Here is a 15,236-nt window from a genome sequence, read left to right on the forward strand (position 1 = left end):
GCAAAATCAGAAAGTATACACTATATAAAACAATACAGAAAGTCTTACCTCTCTTGATTTCCAGCCTGTGGATTTATTTAACATCCTCCTATTGCACATCTTGCTTATAACAACTGTACTCACCATAAACAAATCCTCAGCATTCCAGGAGAAATCTGCTCATAGAAGGGGGATGTGTTGGTCCACAGGAAGAACTTCCAACTTTAACAAGACTCTTGCCATAGAGAAAATCCCCTCTTGCACTTGCACAGATAATGTCAGATCCGATTTACCCTGCAACAGGGGAAAAAAAAAACCCCAGTGTGTTTACAGGAAAGCAAGTAGCTAAAGAGAGCTGTAAGCAAGACAACTCATTTGAAGGCTGTCACTGATGTTGACATCCAGGTTATAGCTAGTGTCACCCCCATGTGTGCACAGATCTCTCTTTGTCACACTTTGCCATTTTCCTGGGACAACTGTTGTCATGAGGCTGTGAAACAGGACCTTCCTGAAACCCCAGGAGAGCCATGAGTGGCTGTGAAAAGCCAGGTAACTGAGCACTGCACGTCACAAACACACAGCCCACAGTTACATCAATTCAGATAATCATACAGGAGCACTTTGCAAGGCCGTGATGCACAGGGAGCGCCCAGCACTGCTCCTCACAGCGGGATGGGCTGGGCCAGGCCATGCAAGATACAGAGCTGTGGCTTTGTCCTGGCAGTCCCACACCATGGGTCAGTGACAGAAGTAGGATGGCTTTCAGGGGTGGCCTGATAACTTCCTGTTAGAGCTTGTAAAATATCCTGTTAAGCAACACCTCATTTTTGTGTTTGTTTTGCAAAGTACTCGGAAATTAATTCCCAATTAATTCTTGAGAAAATAAGTCAAATTCAGCACTTTAGAGATGTCCACCTAAGCAGGCTGTATGCAGGTGTGACCTGGCAGGGACAGATTCCTGCACACTCTGCTTTGTGCACTAGGATGGACACATGGCTTGCTAAGGCCACAGCTGGCTGGCTGTCCATCTGTCTGTCCAACTGCTACAACTCCCTCAAATGCAGCAGAGGGTCTGCAAAGCCACCTCAGAAGCACAGAGAATTGTCATAGCCTTCACTACAGCTTGAGAAAAGGCAGCAAAATTAGTCAAAGGCATTCATTTTATGTCCCAGATGGAGGAAGGATGAAGCTCCCTTCATACAGCTTCCTTAATAAAACCCACACACCTGAGTTCCAATGACAAAGCAACAGTAAAGAATTATCTTGAACATTGATGAGCACTGAATCACAGAATGGGTAAGACTGGAAGGGACCACAGTGGGTCATCTCGTGCAACCTCCTGGTTCCAACAGTCCTCCCAGAGCACATGGCACAGGATTGCATCCAGACAGTTCTGGAATACCTCCAGGCAGGGAGACTCCACACACCCTCTCTGGGCAATCTGTGCTCAGTCACCTGCACAGCAACACACACTGCTTATGGGGCTCAGTTTATGGCACTGAATCATAGCTCAGTAAAAGCAAACATTTAAACTTAATTACTTCTAAAAAGCATTTCTCTACCTGCAGATTCCTCACTGTTTCTACAGAAACAGAAATGGAGAATACACACCTCTCACAACAATACATCAACACATTTCCAAGTATTTCTGTCTATTTTGTTCAGCACCTGGAAATTTCCACTAAGACCCAGTTCTTGGAGTAAGAAATTTAACTACATTTGAACTTGCTGGAAAAATAGGCATGTAACCAAGTGAGGAAATCTTAACGCTCAAGAAAAGTCTGAATGCTCAGACTCCTCCATGCCAGCTGTCAGCACCAGCCTGGAACACAGGCACACAGTCCACCATGGCAGCCACATCAAATGTGCCTAGAAGGTGACTTCTTGAAACCCTTCTTTGGTTTCAAGAGTTTTCTTTGACTCTGTTCCCTAGCTGACATATTTTACTCTTGGTGGAGACTCTGTTCCCCATTGTATTTTCCCAGAAGACTGAGCAATGTTAAGAATTCAGACATGCTTCTTTGCTTCATTGTATAATTGAGTTGCTTCATATTCCAAGAAGCTTTTGTGTTATTTTAGAGCTGTCTTGAAGATGGCCATGCAACTAGTCTCAACTGCAACAGTATGAAACATCTGGGAGCAGGATTATTTCTGTCATGTGCTGCCAAAATAATATTTTGCTTATGGAATTAAAATTTTAGGGATTTTCCCAAATCCACATAATGTTCTTGAATGCTTAAATTTGCATTATGACATTTGCATTAGCATATACACGTGTAAAAGACCATCTTGCCAGCCAACTCCTATTGGTTATTCAAAAGCTTAACTCCACCTAAAGCTAGGATTAAAGCATGTTCCTGAAACACTTCAGTTACAGCAACAGATTTTCTTCAGCTAAGTGCCTTTTCCCATCTGCTCTTGCAATCACATCTGCATGTGTCTTCAGTGATCACCTTGCCATAATTATGGACACCTACCCAACCCCCTAGACAGGGACAGATTCCCTGTTTTGTAGATGTACTATTTCTGTATACATTGAAGTTTCAGCTCCTTAGGAGAAATGACCACAGCAAAATGCTGAATATGATGCAGTAAAGGATTCTGCTACTTGCCATAAATGCTTCTCAAGTACAAATGCTTGCTGAAAAATAAACCAGCTTCTGAACTCTTTGCTCCTATATCCCAGCTAGTGCAGTACACAGCTAAAGGAACTGCGCATTTGCAATGTTTATTTTCTCTTTCTGTAGGGATAAGTTCTTCTGCTGAAAGGAACATTTTGCTGTATTGTTTCAAGGTATTTTAACGGGCACACCAACAAGGCAATGCTCCCACTCAGCTACAACCACAGATGAGAAAACAGAAAACTTTTACCCTTAATTCTTGTAGTTAGAGATAACTGAGAAAATACTAATTGTATGAGAACCCATTCCACACAACTTTATTGGATTCATTGAAAGTCAAAACAATAGTAATGAAGAGTGTCAACTACTCATATATATTTCAGTTGAATTGCAAGATGAAACTATATTGTTTTCTTCTTCAGTGTTGAAGGCATAAACAACATGCTCACACCCAGCTTCCAAATTATTTCCCACACCATTCCCAACACTGATAGTTCCCAAACACCCTTTACTCAGCTGCCAGAACTTCTCACTTCCCTGTGACAACCTCAGTGGTGCAACTATATACATTAACACAAATCTGTCATATCAGAAACAAGAAAGGGAAGACAGTGCAAAATAAACTCTGTTTACTATCCAAATATCTGACAGAGGGTGTATCAGAACTGCAGTACCTCATTCCCCAAGCCCAAGGTGTACCCACTGCCACAGACCCTAAGTCCTTACTGTTTCTAAGAATGGATTCCTATGTTTATGGCTTTTTCCACTGAGGAAGATGCTCTGGAATGATTGTGCTGGAAAATAAGTGTCCTGCAATGATCTCAAAGAAATGAGAGCCTTCAAAGACCTGCTCCTCATGGGAGCCTCAAGCTGCAGAGCTGGAAGAGGTGCTGCCAGTCTCAGACCTGCACAGATGGGCTCTGCAGCCCAGACTTTACTTGCTTACCCTTTCTCCCCTCAAACCTAAGATTTCTCTTTCTACTTTCTTGGTAAGAACAAAAACAACAGCTTCACTGGCCAGGAGAAAATTGATAGACTGATAACTGCATAGACAAAACAATAACCAAAAACTCTCTCATTTCCCACTTACACATTGCAGTATTTGATTTGTTCTGTTCGAATAAATGAAAAGGGACTGCCCAGAAACATCCATCAGACCACTGTAAATGTCAGATACACCTCTTCATAGCCACAGAAGGGAGGACAGGCCTGGCTGATCACTGACAAGGCTAATGGTCAAACTAATTGACTTTGGAAAACCAGCAGATTTCAAGTTTCGTTATTAATTCCTGCTGACAAACCTAAAAATTCAATCATATTTTTCTTTCAGGTCAAATAGTCTCTCTACCAAACCATGTTTTCCCCAGAAATACTTTTGCTCACATTGGTAGCAGAATCCTCATTCAGCACAAGACACCTTTACCACTCCATCCCCCATAGGCTTACCTTGTTTTCAGCTCATCTTTTTAAAGAGCATGGCTATAATTTACTGAAGCAATATTACATGAGGTCAAAACATTCACACAAGTTATGTGATTCACAGAAGAGTTTATCTTCTCACACTCACCTCCAATTATAGCCCAAACTATGTAACAGTGCTGTTCAAGCAGCCCAAACTAGGTAACAGTGCTGTTCACCTACTGCTCCTGCAGAGTTCACACTTGGTTTAATACCCGCTGTACACATTGTTCACAAAGTGGAATAGTCTGGGTGTTTTTAAATGCCAAAAACATGCAGCTAACAGTCTTCAAATTATCAAAGCTTTTACAAAGGTCATATTTGCTTTTGTTTCCTTAGAAATTATATACATCTTTTGGCAATTTTTGTTCCTGATCATTCACACTTGACATGGGAAGTACATGACCTTTTAACTCTTATTAATAGTTTATGCTACATCACATGTGAATTCCCCATTCTCCTCTCTTACATACCTGAACTGAGTGAATTTTGTCATCTAATTCACAGGCCTTAAAAGGCTCCAGACCTCACATGCAATATACTGTGCTTTTCCATGAATTATTCAAGCACCAGTGTTCTTCCATCATCCATCTCTGGCTGGCTCTATTTCTTCCACTCTATTGAGGTCTTGACTTACAAGCAGACTTATGTTATTCTTTCATGATTGTCACACTTTATTACAATTAATATTAATTATGTGGATTCTTGTCCAATACGTAGCTTTCTGGGCATAAAAGATTGTCATGTTGTAAGATTTTTTTCTTTGCAAACTTTCTGTAATAAAGCATTCTCCTGTCAGGAGCTGTCAGCACCACATATATCTAGCTGATAATAACTGTACAGTAATAGAGTTAGCTAAAGAAGTTGTGTGCAAGCCGACATAATTCCCATGGAGAAGCCAATCTTGTAGCTTATCTGTGATTTCCTATGGCTGACATGCAGTTAAACACAAAGTGTTGCAAACAGCCTGCTTGACTAAATGAATAACCTGTTACAGCCTTGAAAGAAATGCTGGCCTAGGATGTTAAACTTCTGTTGGAGGCTTAGGTATAATAAGTAGATTCTGACAAATACTGTTCACACAAATGTTTGCAGAATGAGAGTGTTCCATGAATATTAATGAAAACACATTTTCCTGAGTATTTGCAATCCACACAGTACACTAGGAGTCTTTGACCCTTCAAGTGCCTTGTCCACATCAGAGGGACAAATCTGATGTTAGGATATTTTATCCCATAGTTGAGAAGTAGAAACATTATTTGGTTATACTAATCAAAACCCACAGCAGATCTAACAATAGTTACAGGAAGAAGCAGAGAGAAAACTACAGTTGTTAAAAGACAAAAATTACATATTCTGCATCTTCTCCTGTAACATCACCAACTTTAGCAGTGGCCATCAGTTATGGATCACAGGAAGATTAACAGTAAAAGAGCAGACTGTTTATTAAGCCTGATTAAAGGGTCACACTTGGACTGAAAACAATGAAGACAAAACCCAGTCTAGAAACAGCTGGTCAATGCCCAGTAACGGCAGATACAAAAACCCACCACGCTCTGTACTGCAAGGAGAAGGTTTCCAGGAGAGGAAAGTGACACAAAATTATGCAGTGTGATGATATGAAATAGCGTTTAAACTCAAAAATAAATCATGTTGCATGGAGAAGTGAGGGCACCAGCAAAAAGACACTGAAAGACAAAGATTCAACTCACCATGCAGCTGTGAATTAGAAACAAAGTATGATTAATATAATTCAGACTGGATGCATGATAAATATAACAAGGGAAGAACAAGTACTGCTGCCCTGTCTGGTAAGTACAAAGTAATAATTTCTCCTCAGGTAGGACCCAAAATTATATATAAGAAATCAGAGAGCATCACAGCCCAATGATGTCTATTGGCAGGGTACTGGCAAGCAGCCAAATAGAAAAAAGAAATAAAATATGTGTTCTATAAAGTTATTTTTAACTACCAGAATGAAACATTCATTCCTTGCTGCAGCAATTATTTGTAGTAAAAGGAGTAATACAGCTGGAGAGCACTAGTCCAAAAGTAGCCTAGTGAGCACATGCAGCTCTGGGGGCTAACAGAGATCAAGTAGAGATGTGCTGGGCTTTACCAGCTGAGCTAAACATGCAATTCCCTAAGGGGAAAAAGTAAAGCTGAGCACATGATATTGACAGTCTGTTGCAGTTGTCATCCTGCCAGCCAAAGGAGCCACAGCACACACAGCAGTGATTCCACTTCCCAACATAACTCACATGGAAGGCCTCCGAGTAGCAGTGGTGGTGTCACTGCTCAGTTATCCCATGGGGTGTTTGCACCAGCAGCACCTTTCCCTCTCAAAGGTCAGCACAGCTTGGTTTGGCTGCTCTGGAACTGCCTGTACTCCTGAGGATGTTTCTCCTCTGCTAATTGTACCTTTAGATTGTGTTCTGTTGGTTATGATGCCTGTTTAGTTCAGGGGCACAAATATTTGAGAACTGCGGGCAGAAAAGATCTCTAAAATAGAGAGGAAAGTAATAGAGTGAACAGAAAAAGAAAATAAATCAAGGCCTGGACCATAATACCAGGTACAACTTGACTGCCAATGGCTACATAGTAAGACCAACACCAGCACTTCTCCCTAATGATATCAGAAAATTTCTCTGTGTTTGAATGTGCTGTGCATGAAGTCCCCCTTGGACAATAAAATTAATCTTTTCTACATCTATCCTTAACTTTAAAACTGCTCAGAGAAACAGAATTCATTGAGTGGCTGGCAGCTTCCTCAACTGAAAGAAATCCTCTAATCACTTTTGTTCACATCATGTGATTGAAAGATTACCTGTAATGAAAAGAAAGCAGAAACAAACTCAATGGGTTTTTCTACATCAAATAACCCTTTTATAGACAAGACACATGCCCTAGAAGTCCTGCAGGCTCCAAAGTGCTTCATGATAGCAGAGCAAAGAAAAACATGTTCCTTTAAACACTTCCTGACTAGACAGCATAGTTCCTTCAGAAAACTCAAACGAATGGCCTTGAAATAAGTTTAAAAGCAGTTTTTTAATATGCAAAATATTTTTACTGAGTTTGGCATACGATTGCACCTGCACTATGATGATGTATTGCCTCGACTGCCAGGTTTCTCAGCTGGAGTTACTAAGTGACCACAACTGTGGGTCTCAAAGCTCGTTTGCTCCTGGAGACATTTCACCTCCAGTAACCCTCAGGGCACAAGCAGAAGGGCCAGCGTATAAGGAGGTTATGTTGCACAAGAGGAAAATATTTTCCTCTCTCAAAGAACAAGTTTTATTGTTTGCTAGCACAGCAAAGCTCTTATTCAAGAGGAAGGGAGGAAAGGGTGCAGCAGAGGCAAGACAAGTGAGAATAGATTAAAAACAAAGACATTGAAATATATTAGCATGCATATGCCAAGACATTACGGATACTTTTCTGCACATCTGCCAGTCATATTAGTCCCCAAAGTTATACAGTGCTTAATTATTTTCAAAGAATTTTCTGAAACATTGTCCCAGTGTAACTGGGAATCTACAATATTTATTTCCTCTGAAATTCCAAAAGCATTTCTGTTACAAATAACAAAAACCAAGACTCAGCATGCAAATGAACTATTGCAAAGTCAGCTGGGGTGTGAACTTACAGCTCTTGGGGCTCTCTGGTGTGGCTGCAGAATGGAACTGGTGCAGGCTCTCCCCCAGCAGGAAACCTGGTCCTTCAGGGGCTTTGCAGGGTAAGAATACACACAGCAAGTGCTGCAGAGTAACCAATGCACTGTAACACACACCGTGCCTTCTCTCTCAATGTTTCATGTGCCCATGTCCATTATAGCACCCTGCCACTCAGTGCAAGGAGATACCCTAACAACACAGCTGAGCTTCCTTTCCAGGAAAGAATTCATCACCAAAACCATATGCCTTGCAACAATGTAGAAAGAAAGACATGCAGCTTTTGACATTTCTGTGCTTTTGATCAGTCAAAGCAGTTATCTGCTTTAAATTAATTTTCAGCAGTTACATGAATTTTCCAGGTAAGAGACATTATGCAAATATCTAATGTTATTTAGTCACACCTCAAAAATATTATTGTTAAGCAAACAGGAACACAGGTGTAGACTGTATCCTGGTCCAGACCTCCCTGAACACTGTTAAAAACAGAACTGGTTTCCATGAGCACTGGATGGATACTGTGATTATGTCGCTATCAGGACAGTAATTAAATACTGCATATCTGTGAAATCCAGCCTGTGGTGTCTTGTCTCTTGAGTCAATGGTGATACTCCTCTTTCCCAATGTGCTGTGTAGAAGTTTTCCACAAACGTGTTAACTTATCCATTAAAGGATAAGTTACCTTACCCTACCTATTTCTAAATGCAGGAGACTACTCTTATAAGGCACTTCCAAATTTTATTTTCTCTCTAGATTGAGCTATGGCCACAGTTAGCACTTCCTTCAGGACCACTTTATCAACAGCTGCTAGAAAAGGTATTAATTTGCACTTGCAAAAAATCTGGGTGTACCAGTCAGGAAGCCCCATCTGGCGCTGTCTTTGCCCTCCTCAGGTGAAACCCAAGGAGTGCAGTGAGATCCAGCAGCCACCCTGGCAGGGAGACACCAGGAGTGGTTATCTCCAGAGCACCAAGAACATGGCAAGAGGACTGTCAGGAACATGATGCTGGCAGGAATAAGCATGTGCTGATCAAATCCTGAGCAGTGGCAGAGTCAGTGCCCAGCAGCAGCTCACAGCTCAGAGGGCAGCCCCTGAGCTGGACCAGACCCATAGGGCCTGAGGCAGGGGGCACAAACTGCAGGTCTTCAAACTCAGCCATTGCCACTCTGAAAATCTCACAGGCTCTTAACATCACAGTTCTTCCTTTAAGTTAGTACAACTGGACACAGCTATGCCTCTAAAGCCTGACAAAATTTCACTGATTGCAAGCAGGACAATATTCCCTTCTGCTATTTCCATCATGCTGATACACTTCAGGTTGTGCATCCACAGAGAATTCCCATCATAAAACTCTACACATTTATGTCTCAAGAAACACTGAAGGCAGCTGAGGGACAGAAACTCTGTGTTTCAATGCATCTAATTTAAAACAAGCATACATACATCAAAGCAAAGTATTTACAAGGGAAATATGTACAAAAGATGATCTGACATTTATCACCTTCTGGTACTGATGAGTGGGCATCCTCTGACCTTCCCTTGACAGCATTTGCCAGGCAACAAACAATTAAATAAGTAGCAGGCTTATTTTTTTTTATAATTTGTTCCCAGACTGTTGTGATAGTGAAAACGGTCATGTCTGTTCCCAGTTCCAGGTTAACAGGGTTAATAGTCAGAACTTTCATGTTTGGTTCTCACAGTTTCCTGGCTGGAAACAACCAACTTCCAGGCAATATAGGGGTTAACACATAAACAGTATCAAGAGAATTGTACTTCACCATCTGTGCAAACCCCACCTGCTGAAGAAGATCTGCTTTTCCTTGTACTAGAATTTGTGAAAGTGAGGTGCTCAAAGCAGGGACCATTGTTACATGTGAGTCCAGATAATTTTATATGAAGCATAACACAACTACGTTTTCATCAGATCCAGGCATGAGATCTTTTTTTTTCTTAGTTAATATTCCAAATTTGGTACAGCTTGATACTTTTTGTTGATAAAATATTCTATTTTTTTTAAATTCATGTCTGCTTAATCTGCAAATTCAGTAGATGCACGTGACACTTAAAGTGTAATGAATCATGCATTTTTATAATGAATCCAACAGTGAGGGTGAAAAACACTCTTTGATCTTTCTTCTAACAGCCCAGTTATTCCTGGGTTTATACATAGTAGGTGTCTATGGATTACTTTCAATTAAACAACCTATTTTACTTTCTATTCTGTTATGAAAGTAAACCCTTTCAAGTCTACAATGACATAATTCATGGCTCAGTAGTCCTACTTGAATAGGCAGAAATTTAAGCTCCTGATTCCCTATTTGCTTTACTGTTGCTGAAAGACTGCTCCAAACCCACCAAACCATCCTCTTTAGGAGTGGGGAAAGAGGACCAGCACAAATCTACAAGAATTGCACATTTCTCTGCTCTTCTCCACTATCAATATCACAACAAAAAGCAACAGACATTTATTCCCCTTATTCCAGCAATAAAAGAATACTTATTCCATGCTGCTGCTACTGATCACAGACCTGAGATGAAATATCACAGGATGTGCACAAATGTGGAGAGCACAGAAGAGAAGAAGCCACTACAATGGTTTGTGACAAGTTAGAGCTGTACCATACTCCAACAGTTGACTTGTTTCCTTATTTCTGCCCAGCTGTCCTTTCTGGCCTGCTGTGCCAGAAAGGCATCTCCTGTCTAGGGCTGAAACCCTCACAAGCAAAGCTTCTCTAGTCCCTCACTCTGTTGTTGTCCTGCACGTTGAGATAGTGACCAAAGGAGTGAGAAAAGCTGGAAGAAGCTGGGACAACAAATTAAAGCAGCACTGCTCCAGCTCCTCCATAAAGTTATGGGGCAGATTCTTTTGAAGCCATTTTTCCCCTTGAAAAACATGCTCTAATACTATTTTTGACAGTTTCCTCAGAAATTCATGTAAGCCATTCTACAGAGGGCAATTTATATTTGCAAGTACAGATGAAAGATATTACTGAATTTCTAATGTGGATTGCAAATTTAAGTTCTGATGAACTGTCAGTGCCATTTGTTCCACAAATAAACACCCACTGATCGCAGAAAGCAATAGGGCTCTTTCATACCTGCTGTTATGTTGCTACAATTGCTTGCACTGGAATACAAACACAATTCACATTTCTCTGGTTATTTAATTGAAAAATAATGCATGTTGTAGACCTCAGCATGGAATTAATTCAGACCCTTTCCTAGCAGAAAAATAGTGGATCCATATTGTAATCTGTGCAACACCTGCACTGGGAGATCTCCTTTGCTCTGGACACTCAGAAGAAAGTACAATATGCATAGACTGCGATTTAATTAATAACAAGTGTGTTTATTAACAGACTACATGTGGGAATTATCAGCAATAGCTGGCATGATGCTGACCCAAGGTCCCATCAGCTGTGGTGAATTGCTGTTGCCCACCCACATTAACTCCAGAGTGTTCCCTACAGATGGCTTGGCCCTGCCAGAGTCATGTGACTATTGACAGCGACATACATGTAATGCTCTCTCCAGATGTGACCTTTTTTTGCAGTGTTTCACCCTCAAGCAGGCCTGGTTACCCCTTTGTAACATAACAAGATAAGAGATAAGATAGGGAAGAAGCATCTCCCCTGCCAATCCAGCTGTGCCCCCAACTGCTGCAAGAGGCACAAGACTGCACTAATGTGGAAGCTGGAAGTGCCAAAGCTGGGAACTCCTTACTGAAGGGATGACAGAAAGCCAGACCCGTGGGATTTGCCTTCCCTCCCACAGGCAGCAGACAGCATTCAGCATCCAGGCTGTTCCACACATCATACAGTACCAAACCATAAATCAGAGGAAAACTTAAAAAGGAATTTTCATTTCCACATGTTCAAGCACAGTCCTCTACCTGAGCACTGAGGAAGTCACACTGAAAATGAACCCCCATGTCCTCATCCCAGTGAGGTTAGATGCACTCACTGCCCAGAAACTGCTCAACTGAGTCAAAGATCATGTAGACACAAAGATACTTTCAAAACACCTATGTGTGTGCACATACATAAAGCAGATATAGCTCAAGCTATGCCTGAAATCAACAAAGTAAATAGTGCTTGTAGGTGCTCAGAGTGACTACAGTTATTCAGTTCCAGCTACCAGGAGCAGTGAGTTTATACTCCCATCTACTATAATGAAATATATATTAAAAACAGATTTCTAAAAACATAAAGCTTAGGAATGGTTAACTTCTAATTGGAGTAATGACTATAGATGATTTTAAAATTTCTGCATAACTGCTGAAGGTAAGGCATGCAGTAAATCTCAGTCCAAATGGCATCTTGTTATGTGGAACTTCAAATCAAGTGGAACAAACAATGGTTAGAGGCATGTTGTGTTCTGCATAATGCTCTTTTGTATCTATTGTTTAGCTTATATACAGATCCATCTTGAATCTAGTTAACTAGTAATTAAAGGTCTGCAACATTCTGTTTTGTCTGAGATACTGCTGCAATACACACCAATTCATTTCACACGCTTTTGCAGTGGCCCTATTTTGTTTATTTACCATTACTTAAAAAGAGATATCTCATATTTCAATCTGAATTTAGAATATATATGACTTTTACTTCCTGTTGTATCAGATACCTACACTTGAGAAATACGACCATTTTCATAACCAGAACTTCTATTTCACAAGATATTAGTTTTCTTCTTTTCCCAGAAAATCCATGTACTAGCACCACTGCAGAAGTGTCCATTATCACAAGTCCATTTGTGATTTAATCAGAAAAGCTTTGTTGAATTCTGAATAGAATTTCATTATGAATGCTTTACATAAAATGTGCTAATTTTGTGGTTAGAACAAAATATCTATCTTTGTCTCTTTTAACTAGCTTCAAGGACAATAAATATCTACTGAAACATATTGTTTTTTCTAAGAGTTACCTAGCTAGTATCCTACTTTATGACGGTATTGTTATTTTGGGGATTGCAAACATTAGTTAGCATCAAAATGCAATTCAAGCAATTCTGGTATCGAAAACTCTTCTGAAAAAAAAATTCCAAAATTTAAAAAATGTTTGTGGTACAACCAGCCCAACAGGCCTGAGTTCAGACGGACATTTCCCTCTCTTCTAAGAGCTGAGTAAAGAAAGGAATTTACAAAATAATCCTTAACACTTGTCTTTGCAGTTCAAATAGCCAAAGTGAAAATAAAGAGTTCTGGAAAGCTCCTTCCTCAATCTAGTTTAGAAAATGACTATGGAATGAAATCTAAAATCTTTGCAGCTTTGCCCAATATCTTAGCTTTTAAAAACACTTGTGAATGTATTGGAGCAGATTATGCCAATAGAACTGAAAACATACAAAGAGCACCAGAAACAAAAGCACCAGAAGCTCCTGTTATCTAGCCTGACTACAAGGCTGCTACAGCAGAAACATGTCCCTGTCTTCCCACTGTGAACATGTATAACATAACAAAAGATGACCACATAAAAATTTACTGAGCAAGGTTTGTTTACCATATTAATATATTTTATGCACTCCACACAATGCCGTTAATTTCTAGCAGTGTCTTGTATAGCTTCTATAAAATCATTCTTCAGCTTTTCTGATGTTCTGTACATTGATTCTGACTTTCTTAGCACTTGCTAATTACTGCAGCATCTCCCCTAAACCTTAGTATACTATTAAATATTTAACACCATTCACACACAATGTTTTCAGCCATTACACTTGCACTTTTAGGCGAAACACAAGCCAGAAGCTACTAAACTCAGGCAGATGTTAAAGCTGCGGAAAAAGCATCTCTTCCAGTGCTTTCAGACCAACCTGGAGCAGAGAAAGAAGAAAGGCAGCACTCTAGAAGCTCTCAGAACCACCGCCAGCCTTCTTCCTTCCTCTTCTCTGCACAAGTCCCCTACACCTGGCTGCTGCAGAGAACATACCACACGCTTTGAGATAACGGAGATAAGAAGAAAGATTGGCCAAAAGCTGCAGGCCAGGGCAAGGTGCTGTGCCAGCGTCTTGACAGCCTCCTCATCCTTTATGCAAAGGCTGTACCCGCCCGAAGGGGAGGGCAGGTGCTGTGCCAGCCCCACAAACAGGACTGCATGTCCTCTCAGCTCTCAGAGGCAGTGCCTGAACAGGCTGCCACAGCCAGAATGGAATGTACGTGCCCCAGGGAGCTGACTCACCCCCAGGTTCAATAAAGGACTGGGAGACAACAGAACTAGTGGCACTGAGTTTTGGGGAAGCGCAGGATGTGACACAGGGTCTGGAGGAGGTATTAAACTGGATAATCTGCTGACAACCCTTCCAGGGGCTCCATGAGAGCTCCAGTGGGAACGATTTACCTCAGGCTGCAACCACCTGAAATATTTTTTGAAGGCAGAGGTGGCTGACTTGAGTCATCCCACGTTCCAAAGGCAAAGCTAAGCCATGATTCTTTGGTTTAGCCGAATTGGAAATACAGGAGCTACAGCTGTTGTGTGGAGACCTCTAACAGGCCATCAGAGGGACCCTGAATTCCTAAGGTAGTGCTGAGCAGAGTATCAGCCTGGAAGCTCATGTCAAACCTGTCTTAGCAATCAAAGTCTGAAATAACAAAACACAAAATAATGTCAACATTTGAGAAGAAAAGGTCATATGCCTCCAGCCAAGCTTTGTAGGATTTCCCCTCTGAGTAACAGCTGGTCTGTCACTGTCTTACAGCCAGCCTGGCTTAAAGACAATCACAGGACAAAAATTAAGGAAATAATCTCCCTGCAGCAGGTCGCTACTGGCAACCCACAGCTACAGTTGCAAATACTGTCTCCCACTTTCCTCCATGTTCACTGCTGTTTGTCTGCTCTAGCTGAGAGGTGAATGTGTTCAATCTCATCAGATCTACAATTCAAAAGACACTGGTAGGCAGTGTCTATATGGCTGAGTGTCAGCCATCAGTAGCACAGGATCTCAGAGCAACTTCAAGTTACTACAGAAATGTGCTCCATAGGAATAAATGTTAAAAGATTCCTGCCATATCAACCTGAGAATCTAACAAAGTTCACCCAAAACTGCTGTTTCCACCCAGTCACCCCAAGTTCTATGCTTAACAGAATTAAGAACAGCTGACAGATCTAATTAAGTCATCATGGGTATCTTATCCTCATCTTGTAGTAGGTCAAAGGAAGCTACCACTTGCTTTGTGTTTTGGTGGTGTGGACAGAACCTACCATAAAGCCAGTAAACACATTAATCCCTGCATAGGGAAACAGTCCCTTCCCCCCAGAGGAACTAATTGTCTGATTAAGAAATCCTGTTCTTTTTACTGCTCCTCAATCACAGTGCATACTATTTGAACTTGAATATAAGCTTCATGTGTTTATGCATTGCAGTGCAGGTTATTCATACATTATGCAGCTCAAAATCTAGCCAAGGTTATTTAAGCTTGTGCTCCTTTAAGGTTAGCTGTAAGGGAATTAAAGTTGTTTTGTAATTTAAATTATTCTCTGCAATAACTATTATATGTGCACCTGTCACAGA

Source organism: Pyrgilauda ruficollis, unplaced genomic scaffold (genome assembly GCF_017590135.1).
Source record: "Pyrgilauda ruficollis isolate IOZ18807 unplaced genomic scaffold, ASM1759013v1 scaffold23, whole genome shotgun sequence".
Taxonomy (NCBI): domain Eukaryota; kingdom Metazoa; phylum Chordata; class Aves; order Passeriformes; family Passeridae; genus Pyrgilauda; species Pyrgilauda ruficollis.